The sequence below is a fragment of the Capra hircus genome, chromosome 19 (genome assembly GCF_001704415.2).
Source record: "Capra hircus breed San Clemente chromosome 19, ASM170441v1, whole genome shotgun sequence".
NCBI classification, from domain to species: domain Eukaryota; kingdom Metazoa; phylum Chordata; class Mammalia; order Artiodactyla; family Bovidae; genus Capra; species Capra hircus.
The window spans coordinates 15,067,681-15,087,382 of record NC_030826.1 but is presented as its reverse complement, the minus strand read 5'-3'; positions in this window follow the sequence as shown (position 1 = coordinate 15,087,382).

Sequence of the window (19,702 nt, the reverse complement as noted above, 5' to 3'; positions counted from 1 at the left end):
AATTTTTGTTATCATTTGAACTTAAATGTTTAATGAAAATGTATTCAAATTTTGTATACTTTGAATAAAATTACATTTTATCCTTTTGTTCTTTAGTTGAGCTGTCAAATAGAGGAGCTATTCTCTGTAGATTACAACTGAGTACTTGAAATGTGGCCAGTTTGAATTGAAATGTGCTGTGTGTGTAAAACACATACTGAATTCTGGAGTACACTAGTGCTAAGTCACTTCATTTGTGTCTGACTGTGACCCCATGGACTGGAGCCCACCAGGCTCCTCCGTCCATGGGATTTTCCAGGCAAGAATACTGGAGTAGGCTGCCATTTCCTTCCCAGGGGATCTTCCTGATCCAGGGATTGAATCCGTGTCTCTGATGTTTCCTGCATTGGCAGGTGGGTTCTTTATCACTAGGAGAACTTACATGAAAAAAAGAAATATAAAATATATCATTAATAATACTTTATATTGATTACCTGTTTAAACAACAGTTTGGACATCTTGGATTGAATAAATGTATTATTAATTTCTCCTGCTTATTTTTTGCATTTGGAAAAGACCCTGATGCTGGGAAAGACTGAGGGCAGGAGGCGAAGGGGACGACAGAGGATGAGATGGTTGGATGGCATCACCGACTCGATGGACATGGGTTTGGGTGGACTCTGAGAGTTAGCGATGGACAGGGAGGCCTGGCATGCTGCGGTTCATGGGGTCGGAAAGAGTTGGACACGAATGAGCAACTGAACTGAATTGAAAATGTAGACTAGAAAACTCTATACATGACTCACATTTGTGGCTCACGTATTTCTATCCAATAAGACTGCTTGAGATCATTACTGTCAGGAGAACACAAGTTATATGAAATCCTGATTATAACAACAATATCAGTGATTTTGCTGACATAATGGCAAGAAAGATAAATTTTACGGAGTAAATACGTGATCATTTAAGCATTACTCACATCTTGTTTTTTACATGATTTTGACACTAATCTGTTCTAACTTTCTCATGATTCTGATGTTATCAAGTCTTTTATGGTTGCATTTGAGGTGCAATTTACATACTGAGAAATGCCCTCATTTAAGAATACAGTTGGATGAGCTTGGATCCACGTAAACACCATATTCCCAACCCTTTAATCTAGATATAAAACAACTTCATCAGCCCACACAGGTCATTCATACTCCTTTCAATCCCCAGGGAAACGGATTTTTCTGATTTCTATCATCATAGATTCATTTGGCCTGTTCTTGAACATCACATCATCAGAATCATGCATTATCACTTTGGCGTCTGGCTTCTTTTATGTGTCTTTATGGCATTCCTCATCCCAACACCAGCCCCACCCCTTTAAAGGCCACAGGGACATACACGCGTGGTAATAAAACACTCCTCAAGATTTGCCGCTATAGTTCTGGGTATTCTTTTCAGTTTTGTCATTATGAGGGTATGTTTGCCAAGGGAGGAGGAGAAAACACACTTTATTTGCCTGTCTGCTCACTGAATCATTGACATTTCGGTATTTAGACGTGGCATGTGGGCATTATTTGCACTCGCCCTGGGCTCTGCCGATGGTAGGCATGGGCTGGCTGAGGAGGGAGGGGACGCAGAGGCCAGAGCTGCCGGCGAGTGGAGCCTCCACCTTCCATAGTTCAGGAGGCTGGTCTGGCTGGCGGGACTCAGCCTCCGGGGCTTCCTCGGAGAGGATGCTGCAGCTGTCTGAGGGCCAGTGGAGAAATCCCTTACACAGGAGTCGAGTGCAAAGGTGAAAAGTCCAAGGTGTGCAGGAGACCCATGAAGGGAGGAGCAAAGCAAAGGGTCCCGAGACAGCGAGCTAAAACCAGCCCTGCTCATTTGACTAACAAATGCTTCTTGAGCAGCTGTTGTATGCCCTCAGCGTGCTAAGGTCCACGTGGATGATGGAGAAACGTGAATGAAAGACGTCCCCTCTGCCCCCATGGAGCTTATTGGTAATTGATAGAAGATAATCAAATAACCATATCCGCAAGGGATAAAACCTACAGAATCCAGCCCAAACTTTCTAGACAGGCACTCAAGCCTTTGATCCTGCCGCCCATTCACCCAGAGAATGCTCTTCTGGCTCTTTCTTCCAACAACAGAAGCCTGGACTCATTCACCAAAGCTCAGCTCCAATGCCTCCCCTTTGTGAAATCTTCCTTGGTGTCTCTCATCTGAATTTTCGGCCTCTTCCCTTAAGCTCCTGGAGCACCTTCCCTGAATTTCTCTCCTTGTGTATGGCATGTTTTGGGGGGGTCATTTGTCTATGCCTCTGTACTTCCCACCACTGGGGGGTAGGGGGATGGAGAGAGAGTGGTGTGCTTGAGGGCTTTGTTTGAAACCTGGTTCCACCACCTAGAAGCTCTAAGACATTAGCTGGGTGGGTGATTGTGTCTGAGCCTCAGTTTCCTGGTCAGTACAATGGGAACAATGATAGTTACTTTGTAGAGTTCTGTGATGATTAATTATGGCACAGGTACGTTAAGTAAATGTCACTTCCTACATACCACCACCACTCCCCCCATGCCTCCCACCTTTGCTTAGAGGTCTAGGATCCTCGTAAAACTGGACTTGACCACTCTCAACTGGCCTTGTAGCCTCTGCAACCAGCCGGACAGAGCAGACAGGTAGCTAAAGCAGGGAGTGAGGGGCAGAGAGAGGAGCTGGAGGCTCAGGAGTCCCGAGTTCCCTGGCCCACAGAGGAACTCAGTGGATCAGTTCCCATCTGCGTGTGGCTAAGGGTAGGGAAGAGGCGGCTTCTCTTGGGAGCATCTAGGCCGCCAGGTTGGACCCTGTGTGGTGGCAGGACCAGCCCAGAGCAGCTGGGATCCAGGGGGACACTGAGTGCCAGGAGCAGGCCCAGGCTGCTGGAGCACCGCCCATCGCCACTTCCCAAGTCCCACCTCATCCCCATTCCCGGAATGTGGCAGCCATGCCACCAACAAGCCTGGCAGCCTCTGGCCCCTCGGTTTCCAGAGCAACCTGGGAGCCCAGGACCTTGCCAAGCCAGCCACCACGAGCTGAGGTGTCCCGGCCTGAGCCCCTGCCCATCCCATCACCAGGCTGCATCTGGACTCTCAGACTTGACTACGGACTGACCTGGAACACAGCCCCGGCCCAGGTCCAGGGACAGCCCCCGCCCCAGATGGAGAAGGCTGGATGGGAGTCTAGATCCTGAACTCACTGCTCCATCACTGATTCATTCTTTGACCTGGGCTTGAGCATCCCTTCTCTGTGTCCACTTTCTCATCTATAAAATGGGAAGAATAAGCTCTGGCCACCCTACCTCCCACAGCTCTGTGATTGTGAAATGAGACCACGCGAAAGGATGCATTCACGTGTGGGTCCACCCGCTGTGTGACCTTAACCAAGTTGCCGTCCTGCTCCGTGCCTCAGTTCTATGAGGCAGCGCTTGGACAAGATGAGTGTAGGGCTTCCTCCCCTCCCAGCCCACACCTCCATCTTCCTGAAAAGGGAAAGAGCATCTCCTAGCAGCAGCTGCCTGGAAGGAAGGCAGTTTCCATTTTTGCCCTTAGAGGAAGCCGAGGCTTGAATTTCACATACCCCCACCATCTCCAGCCATCCTCAGAGATCTCCAGGGCGAGTTCCCGAGTCCTAGAGGAAGTCCAGGGGCTCCTTGTCCAGAGAGATAAGCTCCCAAGCAGATGCCCGCCCCTGCTATCAACAGCCAGCCTTAGCTGGGTCAGTCCTTCCCTCCCTCCCAAGCCAATTATCGACATCCCTGGCAGCTCTGCTTGGCAGCTCACACCACCACACCTGGCCTGGCTAAGTCTCTCTGCCTCTATCAGTCCTTCCCTGTCCTACTTCTGTACCTTTTTCCAAAGTCATTACAGCCAATGGGGATTCACAGCCGGCCCGCTGAGCTCCAGGCACCACACCAGGCAAGGGTGACGCACAAGGACCTGAGACACAGCCATTCTCAATGGGGCATCTGGACAAAACTGACCCCAGTGATGGAAGCTGACATACTGTCTCGTGTGTGTGTGTGTGTGTGTGCGTGTGTGTGTTAGTCACTCAGTTGTGTCTGATTCTTTGCAACCCCATGGACTGTAGCCCTCCAGGCTCCTCGGTCCATGGGATTCTCTAGGCAAGAATACTGGGGTGGGTTGCCATTTCCTCCTCCAGGGGATCTTCCCAACCCAGGGACAGAACTCATGTCGCCTGCATGGCAGGCGGACTCCTCATCATCTGAGTCACCAGGGAAGTCGAGCTTGAGAGCCCAGAAGGAGCCCGATGATGGGATGGACAGGGGCTTAACTCTTGGGGCTCAGGCCAGGGCACCTCAGCCAGTTGTTACATTATAACCTATAATCTCATAGGTCATAGTAACAGCTAACATTTATTGAGCATATCCAGGTTCCAGGGAAGGGCTGAGGGATTTACGAGCATTATCCCCTGGGAACACCACAGCACTGTGATGCTGTGCCGTTACTTAAATGAAACGGTCCCATTGCCATTAATTTTTGGGGGGGAGGGCCACAACATGCAGCATGTGGGATCTTAGTTCCCTGACCTGGGATCAAACCTGAGCCCCTGCATTGGAAGTGCAGAGTCCTAACCACTGGACCGCCAGGGAAGTCCCCTATTGCTATTTTAGAGATTTGAGTACTGAGGCTCAGAAAGACTATCCTTGCTCTGCAAAGAGGTGGCAGAACCAGAGTTTAGACTCAGCCTGCCTGACTTCAAGTACCTTGCTCTTCATCTACTACGTTACAATGCAGCTGAATGAAGAGGAGCCATTCCTTATGCCTAGGATCATCTTGAATGCTAAAAGGAGATGACATTCCAACAAAAATGGCCTTGGTAGATGAATAGGACTTTGCCAGGCAGTCAAGGAAGGAAGGGCATTCCAAGCAAAGGGGCCAGCATGCACAAAGGCACAGAGGTGCACGACAGGTCTCAGTTCAGTTCAGTCACTCAGTTGCGTCCGACTCTGCAACTCCATGGACTACAGCACGCCAGGCCTCTCTGTCCATCACCAAATCCCAGAGCCTACTTAGACTCATGTCCATTGAGTCGGTGATGCCATCCAACCCTCTCATCCTCTGTCATCCCCTTCTCCTCCTGCCTTCAATCTTTCCCAGCATCAGGGTCTTTTCCAATGAGTCAATTCTTTGCATCAGGTGGCCACAGTATCAGAGTTTCAGGTCCTTCCAATGAACACCCAGGACTGATTTCCTTTAGGATTGACTGGTTAGATCTCCTTGCAGTCCAAGGGACTCTCAAGAGTCAATGGGTCTGGGGAACACCAAGCTCTTGAGTATACCAGACCTGAGAGCAATCAGAATTAATGGGGCCATGCAGGTTCTCTTGAGTCACCCCCACCTCCAGCCAGTGAGAAGCTGAGTCCCCAGTGGGCCCCACGCCGAAGGCCAGGCAGCCAGAGCTGAAACCCAGCCCCAGGTTTCCAGGCTAGGACTTTTGCTCCCATGGCAAGCTACCTCTCTGTTTCCCCTCTGTTTCTCCCTCCCCATCTCCCTCAGTCCCTGCAAACCCCTTCCTCCCCTCCCTGCCCCACCCCACCAGCTATGGACACTCCTAACCTCCTGTCACCCAGGGCTCCCCTCTCTCCATCTCCTCCTGCATCTGGCCTTCCGTTCACTGCCCCACCAGCTCTAGTGTGCTTTGTCAGTGATGCAGAGGGCACCTTCCTCAGCCTTAGCATGGATCATTTACAAGTCCATGTTCAGTGATCAGGTCACGAACTGCTCACCAGCAGGTAAACACAGGTCTCAGATCCTTAGCTTGATTCAGCCCACTTCCGGACTGGGCACAGGTGTGCAACGCACAGCCCCTGCAGTGATGCCCTGTCTGGACCAGCCAGACCAGCCGGAGGCTGTTCATGCAAACATGCAAATACAGGGCCCCTTTCTTGAGCTTTTTCCTTCGACCCTTGCCCTGCTGTCATTCACATCCCAGCTGATAATAATGCAAATAATTCTTGCCCATGGAAATGCTAATTGTTTTCAGTCAAATGCCGTTGCTTGTTGCTCTGCAGCTACAGATTAGATTTGCCAGGTTTTGCATCTGTTTGTAAATTCATTTCAGGATGACTTCTTTGACTCTATACGTGAGGTACTTTGAATTCTCCTTTGAACAGGTTGTATCATCTCATGGGGCCCCTCACTAATTAACGAGTTAAATACAATCTTTGACACATGTTCATTTTATTTCAGTATGAGGGTCATGATGGTACTTTTTCAAAATAAATGATCCTTTAATACTCCAGCAGCCAGCTTGGCATCTGGACCCTGGGATGGTGGGGGTTAGGGGCAGGGTGCCCCTAGTGACAAGAGTGTGACCCCAGAGGTCTGACTGGCCCCAGGACTGCTGCTCCTGGCTAGCTGTTCCCTTGCCATCAGGCATGACAGGCGGGGAGCGAGCACGGAAGGGTCCTAGTGATTCTTCTGGACAGTTGGTCCACTACGTTTTTGCTAACAGAAGCATGGAAAGACATCAGAGCTTCCTCCGAAAGGGAAGCCCCAGTGCCACATTCTGAGCAGAAAGGGGCCGTCTTCCCAGTCTTCCCCAGTCCATGGGTCTCAGAGAGGAGGGCTCTGGAAAACGGGCACCCGGGATCTTTCGCTGGGCTCCTCAGGCAGCATTAAATGAGCACCTGCTGCGTGCCAGGAGCTCCAAGAGTGGAAACCACCAGGAGGGCCCCCATCTGATCTCTTTCACCTTCCCTAGGCCCCAGCCCTGCTGCCACTCACTTCCCAACTGGCCCCTCCTTCAGACGGGGCCAGACAGGCCCTCTGTTTCCACCCTCAGCAAGCATGGCCCCTCAGATCCTCCTGGGGATGTGGGGGCTTCTGGACTCCTGGGCAGCTGACCTGCCTCAGCGGCCACTCCCCACCACCCCAGGGAAGACTTCCTTACGTTGGCGCCTCCTTCCCCGGGGAGGAGATCAGCACCTTTTCCCACCAAAGCCCCTGGCAAGCCTCTGGCTCTTTGGGGCCCCCGGTGTGGGTCAGTGAAAAGAGAAGCGGACAACGCGTCACACACCTGTCAGTCTCTGAAGGCCTTGTGCGGGGGCTTCACCTGTTCATTTTCCCACACAGAGGACAGGACCTCACCCTGTGAGGCTGTGAGCATGAACTAGAACCATGCTGAGAAATCTCAGCCCAGGGCCCAGAGCACAGTAAGCTCTGAATAAACGCTGGCGGCTAGCATTGTCTTTATTAATTATTAATGCCCCCAGGAAAGGTTAAGTGAGGTCAGCATTGTTCATTCCATCCTATAAACTGGCAAATTGAAATCTAGATGATAAGGAGATTCAAAATGTCTCCAAATGTAAGTGCAAGTACAGAGCCAGAAAGCAGGAACCGAGGACCCCCACCCACCCCAATTTGAATTCCCCCCATCAATTCCCCAGGAAGGAAAAAGGCCAGGGCCATTTAATAAGCAGAGGAGCCAGCAGGATTATGCTGCTGCCAAGGCCTGGCCATCAAAATCCCAGGGGTCCGGGGCCCAGTTTGCTGTGCCCACCTCAGTGTAGTTAGGGGGCCCTGTAGGCAAGCAAACTGCTCCTGGCACCAAGGTTCAGTGCTCCAGGCACCCCCTCCAGGGAGCATAGGGGCGGAGACCCCTCCAACCCTGCCCCCACCAGCCTCTGCAGGCACCGCTTTGCTGGAATTTGCAAGCTGGTTTCCTGGAAAGCAGGCGATCTGAAAGCCCCCACAGAGGCTCAATAAAGAGCTTCTGAGGCTTGACTGCAAGCCTGGAGATGGAGGGAGGGAGGGAGGGATGGATGGGTGGATGGGTGGATGGATGGAGTGATGAGCAGGAGAGCAGAGTCAGATCTTCCCAGGAGATGACAGTCCTAATTCCCCCTGGAACCCTTGACCCTTGGGAGCCCCCTTTCATCCCCACTTAGGATCTACACTCTGTCTCATGGCCTCAGCCTGAGGGTGCACTGCCTCCCAGTCTCGTCTCTGCTCCCCTCCATTCCTGGGTGACCTTGGGCAGCAGGTTCTTTCACTCTAGGCTTTGTCTCTGCAGGAGAAGCAGAGAGTCCCACCCTGAAGGCCCCACACAAAATGACCCTTAAGGGGACCTACCCCAGTGGAGGCAGAGGGTCCAGGACTCTCAGGAACACCCACCCCACCACCCGCTGAGATGCCCTTGCACTGGGGTAGGAGACACAAATGAAAGGCCCTTAAAGAGGAGCTGCCCACCAATGCCTGGGGCCTGGTGTGGTTATCCGGACAAAGCTCACAGCATACAGCTGGAGAGAAGAGGGGAAAAGGCAGAGACAGAGACCAGAGACATGAGGGAGATAAATAACAGAGAGAAAGAGAGATGGAAGAGAGAGGGAGAGATGGAGACTTACAAAGAAGCAGAGAAAGAAAGAGAGAGCTAAACAGATTCACCAAGGCAGAGAACACACACACAGAGAGATACACCTACAAATCCAAATATAGACCTGGAGGAAGACAGGCAGTGAGAAAAGAGGGAACCTATCATCTATAGCAAGAGAGAGGACGAAGGGAAGGGAGGAGGGGAAAGACAGAGCGAGCGAAAGGGAAACTGGAAAAGGGAAACGGACAAGACGCCGAAGACAGAGCAGCAGAGGACGGACAGACAGAAGCGGGAGGACTGTCAGGACCGGGAGCGGGCCAGCAGGGGAAAGGGCAGCCGCAGAAGCGCCCTGGCCCCGCCGGCCCCGCCACCCACGCGGCTCCTGATTTCCTGAAGGCATGAGAACGATAACCATTAATCTCTATAAATAATTTTATCCACCAAGCCTCCTAAATGGGTTCTCTGTGTCTATGAAAGCTTTTAAAAACCATTTGCTTGGTAAACATGCAGACAGCAAAGAAAGACCTTTTCCTAGCAGTGGAAGGGGAGGCTGAAAGACCAATTAGGCAGAGGGGTAATTAAAAGGGAGAGTGTGCCTGCTAGCCCCGTGTCCACCCCCTCCCCTCCCGGCCTGGGAGCCAGCAGAGGCCGCCTGTCTGGACCAGTTCCTGGCCCTTCATCCAACTCCCCATAGCCACGCCCTGGGGCTTGTAGGGCCACACCTCGATCACTGCCCTGCACTGTCAGCCACCCACACAGAGAGGGCATCTTATTCTTTTTAATATTATTAAATTTTATTCATAATTTTTTTTTTAGAATATAATTGCTTTACAATGTTGTGTTAGTTTCTGCTGTGTGGCAAAGTGAATCAGTTATACTTAGATTTCCCTCCCATTTAGGCCACCAGAGCACTGAGGGGAGTTCCCGGTGCTATACACTATGCTCTCATGCGTTCTATCTACACAGAGTTATCTACTCTGTGTTAAATACACAGAGTTGTGTATTTATGCCAATCCCAGTCTCCCAATTTATTCTACCCTCCTTCCCTCCTTGGTAACCCTAAGTTTGCTCTCTACATCTGTGACTCTATTTCTGCTTTGCAAATAAATTCGTCTGTACCACTTTTCTAGATTCCATGTATAAGCTGTATTATACAATATTTATTTTTCTCTTTCTGACTTATTTCAGTCTGTATGATGGTCTCTAGGTCCAGGCACATCTCTGCAAATGGCACAGTGTTATTCCTTTTTATGGCCGAGTAATATTCCACCATATATATATATATATATATATATATACACCACATCTTTATCCATTTATCTGTTGTTGGACACTTAGGTTATTTCCATGTCCTGGCTATTGTAGATAGTGCTGCAATGAACATCAGGGTGCATGCATCCTTTCAAATTCTGTTTTTCTCCAGATATATGCCTAGGAGTGGAATTGCAGAGTCACGTGGTAGCTCTTCCCTGGTGGATAAGACAGTAAAGAATCTGCCTGCAATGTGGGAGACTTGGGTTTGATCCCTGGGTTGGGAAGATCTTCTGGAGAAGGGAATGGCTACTCACTCCAGTGTTCTTACCTGGAGAATTTCATGGACAAAGGAGCCTGGCAGGCTACAATGTATGGGATTGCAAAGAGTCAGACACAATTGAGCAACCTTCAGTTTTTTTTTCCCTTGGTAGCTCTAGTTTTAGTTTTTAAAGGAACCCCCATACAGTCCTCCATAGTGGTTGTATCAAGGAGGTGGAGGAAAGAGAGTATCATATTCTTAACAGAAGCCCGAGGGAGGTGAAACCTTAGCACTGGTATTCTGATGGGTTTAGAAAGTTCTTCTTTGTCACTAGTCTGAGTCTCTCAGGCTTTCCCATGCCCTACAGCCTTTAGATCTGAGTTTTCCCAGCTGTCTAAAAATGGTGACCTCTCAGACAGGGAGTTTCCTATCCCTGGATTTCAATGTCTAGTATCAGCCCCAGGCCCTCCTTTCAAATAGGTTTCATGGCCCCTCCTGTGCCCATCTCTGGACTGGCCCACTTTGTCATCCCTCTTAAATCTTCACTTGGAACCAGACTTACCCAAAGAAGAACCGCCTTCCACTTATTTTGGCTCCTGTTTTGTATGACAATGGCACCCCACTCCAGTACTCTTGCGTGAAAAATCCCATGGATGGAAGAGCCTGGTAGGCTGCAATCCATGGGGTCTCTAAGAGTCAGACACGACTGAGCGACTTGCCTTTCCCCTTTCCCTTTGTATGACAAAAGCCCAGAAGTTAGCTGCTTGGGTATCCATACCTCCCCCACCAACCCACTGCTGCTAGGTATCAGCTGACTTATTTGCTAAAGCCCCCAAATCTTCATTATTCTGCTAGCATAGCCTCAAACAGGATGTCCTCTTTGTCCCTGTAAAATTTCATCTTGTCAGATTCTAGTCTTTGCTACAAACAACCAAGATGCTCTTGGATCCTGATTGCAGCGCTCAGCTTTTTTGCAATGCCTTCTGGTCTCCATTCAACCTCTGGGCTGGACTCAGGGGCACTGCTGGGGACGCTCTGGGTGTCGCTAAGTACAAGGCTCCTGTGTCTCCCCTTGCTCCTCAGTGGTGATCTATGTGTGTGCTGCTCTGGTTCTTTGAACTGCCCACCACCTTCAAGTGCCCCACTCATGCTACACATAGTGAGTGGCCTAGCTATGCCAGAGAGCAGGGACCCTGGCTTCACTGGGCAGGCCCCCACATGGCCCAGCGTGGTCCACTGATGCTGAGTCACCTTCATTCAACACTCTCGGACCCCACAGTTCCTGGCTCGAGGAAATTAGAGGTCACACGGGCTCCAAACAGCAAAGCAAGAGCCGGCACACTCCCACCAGTTGTGATGAAGCAAGAGCCTGCCTTTCTGATGTCCAGAGGCCTTGATGAGAACAGCTGTGGGAGGAGAAGCTACTGGATGGCGGATCATTTCCACGTGCTGTTACTTAACAGCTCTCGGCACAAGGCCCAGGTCTCCCAGGGATGTGGTAGCTTTCCCAAATTCCACCTGTGTCAAATTGAACACAGAAGAATAGCCCAGGACTCCAGCCAGCCTTTCCCTGAGTCCTATGTCCAGCAGCAGCCACAGCCAAGGAGGGTAGGCAGGGCACAAGTCACTGGCTAGAACTCATTCTGGGTTAACAGACATCTCAATTTAGTGCCTTATATCGTGTCTAAGATTGTAAATTTTGTGTGACTGCAGCTCTGCCGTTTGGCTCCCTGAGAAAGTTACTTAACCTTTCTGAGCCTCTGTTTTCCGATGTGTAAAATCAGAACACTACTGCCGCCTTACAAGGGTCATCTGGGTATTTAGTGAGTCCAAGGAGCCATGTGGGGTGGGGGGCTTCAAATCAGCCCCACAAACAGGCACGAATCCGTTTCCCAAAACTCTTGGAACCAGATTTTTTAAAAATCCTTCAGTGCCTACTCTGTTTCTTTCATGCTGCCCCCAAGGATGCACGCCACTGTCAAAGACACGCATGTATCTGCAGAGAATCACGGGACTATTGACAGGAAGCAACGTGAGTAAACATTATGGTTACAGCCTCATTTCTGGTCAAAGCGTTAGTCACTGAGTCATGTTTGACTCTTTGTGACCCCACGGACTGCAGCCCGCCAGGCTCCTCTGCTCATGGAATTCTCCAGGCAAGAATACTGGAGTGGGTTGCCATTTCCTTCTCCAGGGTATCTTTCCAACCCAGGGATCAAACCCGGGTCTCCCACACTGCAGGCAGATTCTTAAATCATCCGAGCCACCGTGGAAGCCTTCCATTTCTGGTCAAAGTCTCCATGAAATGAGTTTAGAAACAAAGCTCAGGTTTCCGGCATCCTTGGCTTGCTGAATTGCAGGTTCCCTGATGGATGGCTCAGCAGGTAAAGAATTCACTGGCAATGCAGGAGACGCAGGAGATGGAGGTACGATCCCTGGGTTGGGAAGATCCCCCGGAACAGGAAATGGCAACCCGCTCCAATATTCTCACCTGAAAAAAGTCTCATGGACAGAGGAGCCCGGGGGCTACAGTCCATGGGGTCGCAAAGAGTCAGACACGACTGAATGACTAAGCACGTGCGCACTGAATTACTGTCCCTATTCAGGAGATGAGGTGACAGAAGTCAAGAGACAGGACTCAGGCTTTGTCGCCCCAGGACGCCCAGCCCATGTCCTCAGCCCAGGCTGCGGTCTGTCCATCTGCGTCTGGGACCTGAGTCCTTCCACAGCCTCCTTACCTTTTAGAGGGATCAGCATGTAATTTTCTCTTCTGCCTCACATCCAGCGCCTTCATATCAAGTCCTCTTATCCATCCTGGCAACCTCTGAGAGGCAAACTGGGAAGGTTTAATGCCTGTGAACAAGGCATCAAGCCCAAGACTAGGGCGTGACCTTTGCAGCATCCTTTCCAGGGGTTTGTCCCTTCTGCCCCCCACCTGCCTGCCTAGCTGGCCTCTCTTCCCAGCCCAGGCCATCTCCCAGACAATGTCCCTCCCCCAGGCCTCTCGCAGACCAGGGTCAAAGGTCCACTACAGCTCAGCACCCATGGGGGCCTGTGTGGGCTTACTCGTGAGCCAGAGGCAGGCATGGAGGGGATGGGATGAGGGCTGAGAGCCCTGCCATGACACAGGACTGTGGGTCAGGGGCATGGCTTCCCAGGACTCTGGAAAGCTCTCTCCACCTGGCCTGCTTTCATTGCCAACACACCCTAGTCCTGGCAGGGGGAGCATCGCCAGGAATGTAGGCTGGCGATGTCTTCCTGCTGGGCACCTCCCCAGTTCACAGGCAGTGCCTCCCCCAGCTGCCTTCCCAAACCCCAAAGGGTCTCAGGTTTACTGACGGTCTGTGTACTGGGCCGTCCCCAGGTTCAACCGCCCCTTCTGTCTCAGTCCTGTGGCTGGGCTCCCGGCCTGAGGTCATTATATGTATTCCTTCCCCACTTGCATGCTAAGTCGCTTCAGTCATATCCGACTCTTTGCGATGCTGTCTATAGACCACAGCCCACCAGGCTCCTCCATCCGTGGGATTCTCCAGGCAAGAATACTGGAGGGAGCTGCCATGACTGCTTCCCTATTGCCACTGTAACACAGCACCACAAGCTTGGTGGCTTAAACACATTTGTTATTCTACGGTTCTAGGGGCCAGAAGCATATCACTTGGCTAAGACCAAGGTGTCAGCTGAGCTGTGCTCCTTCTGGAGGCTCTACAGGAGCATCTGTTTCCTTGCCTTTTCCAGTATCTAGAGGCTGCCCGCATTCCTTGGCTTGTGACCCCTCCATCTCAAGGGCAAGTCACCATCCATCCTTCCAACCTCGTTTTTGCCATCATCTCCTCTTTGCCTCTTCAGCTTCCTTTCTCCATATTTAAGGACCCTTGTGATTATTTGGGGTCCACAAGTATAATGCTAGACATTCTTCTTACCTTAAGGTCAGCTGATTAACAAACCTCATTCCACCTGCAAGCTTAATTTCCTTTGCTATGTAAATTAACACACCCATAGGCCCTGGGGATACGGATGTGGATGTCTCTGAGAGGCCATTGTCTGCCTACACCATTATGCCAACAACCTCGGAAGCCAGGGAACCAGCGTACTGAGGGCAAAAGAGTGTGGGCTGGAGAGTAAGGAGGTCTCAGCTCACAAACTGTTCTGCCCCGCAGTGCTGGTGTGACCGTAGATAAGTGAGTTAACCTCTCTGTGCTTCAGCTGTCTCACTCATTCAACAAGGATGGTGGAATACCTAGGTGTGCTGAGCAAAGACTTCCTCTCAAGGAACTATGTCTTAGTGGGAGGGAGATGGAAAAGAACCAGATCGATATATTAAATGTCAGGTGGTAGGAATAATTGTTATAGCGGTAGACCAGCAGGGTAAGAGTATAAGCACTGAAGGGTAGGATGGGAAGCTACTTTAGGAAACGCAGTTGAGAAAAGCCTCTCTGGAGAAGTCACAGTTGAGCTGGAAAAAGTGAGTGGGTGGATCAGGGCCTGTGCATGAATATCGAGAAGGACATTCCAGGCAGATGTGAACAGAGGCAAAGGCCCGAAGGCAGGAGTGTGCCCGGAGAGTGTGAGGAGCGGCAAGGAGACCAAGGTGGTGAAAGGAAGCCAGTGGTGAGGACCTTGGAGAGACAGTGGGCTTCCCTGGTGGCTTGGATGGTAAAGAACCCGCCTGCGATGCAGGAGACCCGGGTTCCATCCCTGGGTCGGGAAGATCCCCGGAGAAAGGAAATGGCAACCCACTCCAGTATTCTTCCTGGAAAATCCCATGGACAGAGAGCCTGGCGGGCTACAGTCCATGGGGTTGCACAGAGGTGGACACGACTGAGTGACTAACACTTTCATTTTTTACTTTTTCGTGAGGCGATAATGGGGGTCACAGTGGGGGCCTGGTGGGCCATGGGGGAGGGTTCTTTGGGTTTTACATTAATTGAGATGGTGAAGTTGAGAGTAATAACCTTTCAGGAATTAATGGTCTGTAAGAATACATAGCACAAGGGCTGAAACACAGCAGCAGCTTAATAAACTGAAATCCTTAACTTCCGGGGCAGAGGCCATGTCTGCTGGTGGATCCAGGAGCTCCCTCGGGGGTGCCTGCATCTCCCCCAGCGGACTAGAGCATCCTCCAGGTGTGAGCTACTTCGGGGCCCTGCAGGGCCTCCTCTGAGCTCAGACATCACATCCTAGAGCGCAGCCCTCTCCTGACAGCCTCCGGCCTCCCAGCCCTGTTTGTGTTTTCTCAGTATTTCCCCGCAGCTCCTGTGGTTCTGTTAGTTTTTGTTGCTCCTGTATTAATTGGCTTTTCTGTCCTTGGGATTATTTGATTTCTGCCTAATTGCTTGATGACAGCAAGGCTTATTTTCGTTCTTATCTTTCCCAGAAGACAGGGCAGGTGCCGGAGAGTGGGCCAGGCTGACTGCTCAGGGCCCATCTGGTCTTCTCTGGGGCAGCCCTCCTCTCCCACCGGGCCTCTGAGGTCCCCTTCCCGCCTGTCACCCTAGAGCGGGCAGAGCAGGGAGGCCAGAGGGTGCAGCTCTAAGCTGCAGGTTGGGGCCACCCGGAGGCTTCGCAGGTGGTGGGGGGTGTTGGTGTAGGGTCGGGGGCGGCGGGCTTGCAGATCTGGTTAAACCCCTTCTGTGGAGCACGAATCCAAGCCGCTGGGCTTGGCCTTGAGTACACACCATCACTCACTCTCAGCAGCTGGAAGATGGGAGCCCTAAGATTATGGCTGAGACAACAGAGGCTCCCAGGGAACCTGCGTGGGGCCACAAGGCCTGGGCAGGGCAGGAGGAGAGCCAACTCTGCCAGAAGCTAAAGGTGGGCCCTCCCCTTTCCGTGGGTGGGCCCTGCCCACTAGAAACTCTCCGAATGGTGACTGACAGGCAGGGGAGCCAATAGTGACCACTGAAGGTAGCCACTGATGGACCTGGGTTTGGGTGGACTCCGGGAGTTGGTGATGGACAAGGGAGGCCTGGCCCGTGCTGCAGTTCATGGGGTTGCAAAGAGTCGGACACGACTGAGCGACTAAACTGAACTGAAAGCAGCCATCGGGCCCACCCTAGGGCTCAGTGAAAAAGGCAAGTTGAAAACTCTCTACAGCGTGATCCCATTTCAGTTGAGTGAACGCTACACAAATGCACGTAGAAAGATCCATTCTTTCAACAGGTGTTTACAGAGAGTTCTATGTGCCTGATCTCATCTGGTTACTAGGGATACAGGATAGGGAGACAGATAAGACCCTGTTCTCCTGGAAGTTACATTTCAGAAGGAGCCATGGGTCATAGACGAATAAACTAGTAACTGGTAATTCCAAATAATAATACATGTTGGGGGATAAAATAGGGAGCACCAAGAAATGTCGTGGCCGGGGAAGACCTCGCCAAGAAGGTGGCATTTTTGTTGAAACCTAAGTGATGGGCTAGTCGTGTGATAATCAGGGTGAGACTGTTTCAGGCAAAACAGAAATAGCTCAGGCAAAGGCTCTGAGGTGGGAATGAGCTTGCTGTGTTGGAACAGACAGAAGCCCTTTGGGCGCAATTGCAATTTTCCTCTCTGTGTTGGGCAGAGAGGAAAGCAGGGGCCAGATCATAAAAGGATTTGCAGCTATGGTGTGGCGTTGGAATGCTATGTTAAGAGGATGCTATGGAAGGATTTTGAACTCTGTGTAGGAAAATGTCTGAAAAGACATCTGGTATGGTCTGAATGGGCTTCCCTGGTGGCTCAGTGGTAAAGAACATGCCTGCCAACACAGGAGACCCAGGTTCGATCCCTGGGTCAGGAAGATCCCCTGGAGTAGGTAATGGCAACCCACTCCAGCATTCTTGCCTGGCGGGCTGCAGTCCATGGGGTCACACAGAGCTGGACACGAGTTGGCAACTGAACAACAACAGTGCTGTGAATAGTGATTATCACTGAGGAGAGAGGGTTGAGGGGGTTGAAAGAGGAAAGGATAGGGTGTCAGACAGCAAGACTTGTGTCAAGTTATAAGATAGGACGCAAACACCCACACTCAGCGGGGAGCGGGGGAGGACCCAGCACCGGCAAGGCAGGAGGCTTCAGCCAGAGGCCTGGGGTGGGGACGGCGGAAGTGGTGCCCCGCCTCCAGTGGGAGGGGCGCTGGACAGAGGATGGGAAGTAGCTGGAAGCTGTGGGTAGCCCCAGGGGACCCTGTAAGGTTAGGACCGACAGGACGTGGGCAGAGGGCCAGCTCTGCAGACTAGGTGCCCGTGGTGGGGAGAGGGAAGGGTTGGGGGAGGAAGCGGCAGCCTCTGGCTTTCGGGTGCTGGGTCTCTAGGAACTATTTTCCCATGCGCTCATTTACTCAGTGAGCACGTTCTAACTGCCTCTGCAGTGCCAGGGTCACTGTCATCATCAGGGGCAGGAGAATGGATGCCTTCTCGGAGCTCAGAGCACAGCAGTAAGGGCTGTGTCCACTTGCCAGACGCACCCCGTTGAAGAAGGAAGAAGGGAGGGAAGCAAGTTCTCTGAATGTGTACAGGTGCCAGGCGTGTGCTGACCTCTTACATTCACCGTATGGATTAATCCTCATGACAGCTCTAGGAGGAAGAACGCTGCACATGATTTACACGTGAGGAACCTGGGGCTCAGAGAGCTTAAGGGGTTTGCTCAAAGTCACACCACTGCAAGCGTGAGCTGCAATTGGAACCCAGATCTGTCGGAATCCAAACCCTGGGCTCCTCTGAGGCCACCATGCTGGAGGTGGAGAGGGGCCTTATTTTCCCAGGCTGGACAGGGCAGGTATGGACCCATGGGTGGTAGGTGATCACTGGGTGTGAAGTTGAGGGGCCAGCTACCTGAGACTGACCCTACTGGAGGGAGGGGATACTAGGGAGTCAGATCCCTTCATGCATGTGATCTTGGCCCAAGCCCTAAAGGGAGCACCCAAGCAAGCTTCTCTGAGCTGTCCCCTGGCCCTTGAAGCTCTCTCTCTGGGGACCCTCAGGGTCTAAGCTTTGGGGACTTCTCTTCTATTACACTGGGGCTCCCAGGGCTGCTCAGAAACCTCAGTCACACGCACACACACACACACACACACACACACACACACACACACGCGCGCGCGCGCAGTCTGTGCTCTCTCAGCCCAGCATTCAAAGCCCTGCCCAACGAGGCCCCAAACCCCTGAGTTTCATTTCTAACATCTAGCGCCTCCCAGCACACACACCCCATCCTACAGCCACGCAGGGATCGTTGGTGGCCAGGAACATAAAGCCATCCATTCTCATTCAAGGGAGGTTAATGGGAACACATGGTAAGAATTCGCCTGCTAATGCAGAAGACACAGGAGCTGCAGCTTCAACCCCTGGGTTGGGAAGATCCCCTGGAGAAGGAAATGGCTACCCACTCCGGAACTCTTGCCTGAAAAATCTCATGGACAGAGGAGCCTGGCGGGCTGCAGTCCATGTGGTTGCAAAAGAATCAGACACAACTTAGTGACTAAACCAAGCAAGGGAAACACACAGGAAGCTCATGGGGGCTTCTCTCCGCTCCCTTCTGCTCCTCAAGCACTCCCGCTTCTTCTGCCTACCCACATTCCCTGGGCTGGCACCAGTTCCCGCTCCCGGGATGAGCTTCCTGTCTGTGCACCTGCTCACCACCATCCATCTGACTAGGTCTCGGGGTTCAAATTCCCAAGAGCAGGGCTCTGATTGGCTCAGCATTAGGTCAGGTGTCCATGTCTGGTCCAATCAGCTCCATTGACAAGCAACTGTGTTTGCTGGACATTGGACTGTGTCCTGTCTAAGAGTCTCTAAGAATGGGCAGCGAGCCTAGAACCATGGTTAACATTGGGCCATTTCTTGATCCTCACACAGACCTATCTGTGCCAGCCTTTGCTCTCGCTGTCCCCTCCGCCTGGAACACCCTGCCCACAAATCTGTGTCCCTCATGGTCTAGACCAAGTATGATTTAGATCTTCATGGTATAGATCCATGTAGATCCATGGTGTTGCTCTCCAAGTCCTCCGGCTGGGTAACAACTGCCCACCCTCAACACCTTGGGATGGCCCCCTCTCCCACCTCTCCCACCAATGGCCTCATCTAATGATTCCCTCCTGGTTTGTCTGGGCTTCCCTCCCACACACATGGATTTGGTCCTGCTCAGCCCCAGTTTGCCCAAGCACCACACCTTTCACCCCAGTCTATCTCCCCACCCTAATGACCCCGCCCTGCCCACCGTGCCCTGCACTGATGCCCAGACAGACTGAGTAAAGGAAGAGCTAATGCAAGTTCTGGAGACCCGGTCAGACTGGTGAGGCTCTCACTGGCCAAAACCACCCACCAGGCTTTTCCACAGCAAAGCTGACTCCCTCTTGAGACTGAGAAAGCGTATCCTTGCCAGCCCAGCCTTCAAGCTAACCTCCCACCCTCAGGCCAGACCGATTCAGCCAGACTCCCCCAAGGGCCCCCATCTTCCCCAGCTTCTCATTCTGGAGCCCACCTCCTCCCCTTCTTAACACCTAATCTGGAACTCAGGTGGGGGTTCCTCTCCCACCACCTTGCCATCTGCAAAGACTTTTAAAGCAGAGATCACAGTCAAAATGCTCAGAAGCTAAAGATAATAATCCCACCCACCTTCACTCCCTTTGTCTGCAGAGCAGGGTTTGACTTGGACTTTCCATTCTAAACCCCATTAATTTTTCCCCCTCTCTTCTTTTTTAAACACAGGGTGATATCAATCCTCTTTCCATAGATGAGAGGCTTTCAGTTTTGGCACTAGAACTGGAGTTTGATTTATTTATTGTTTGATCTTTTTTTTTCAAAATGGATTTTCAGAATAGAATTTTCTTTTTCCCAGCCAAAGGGACCCCCTGATCCTCTGGACCAAGCTAGAGCTTTT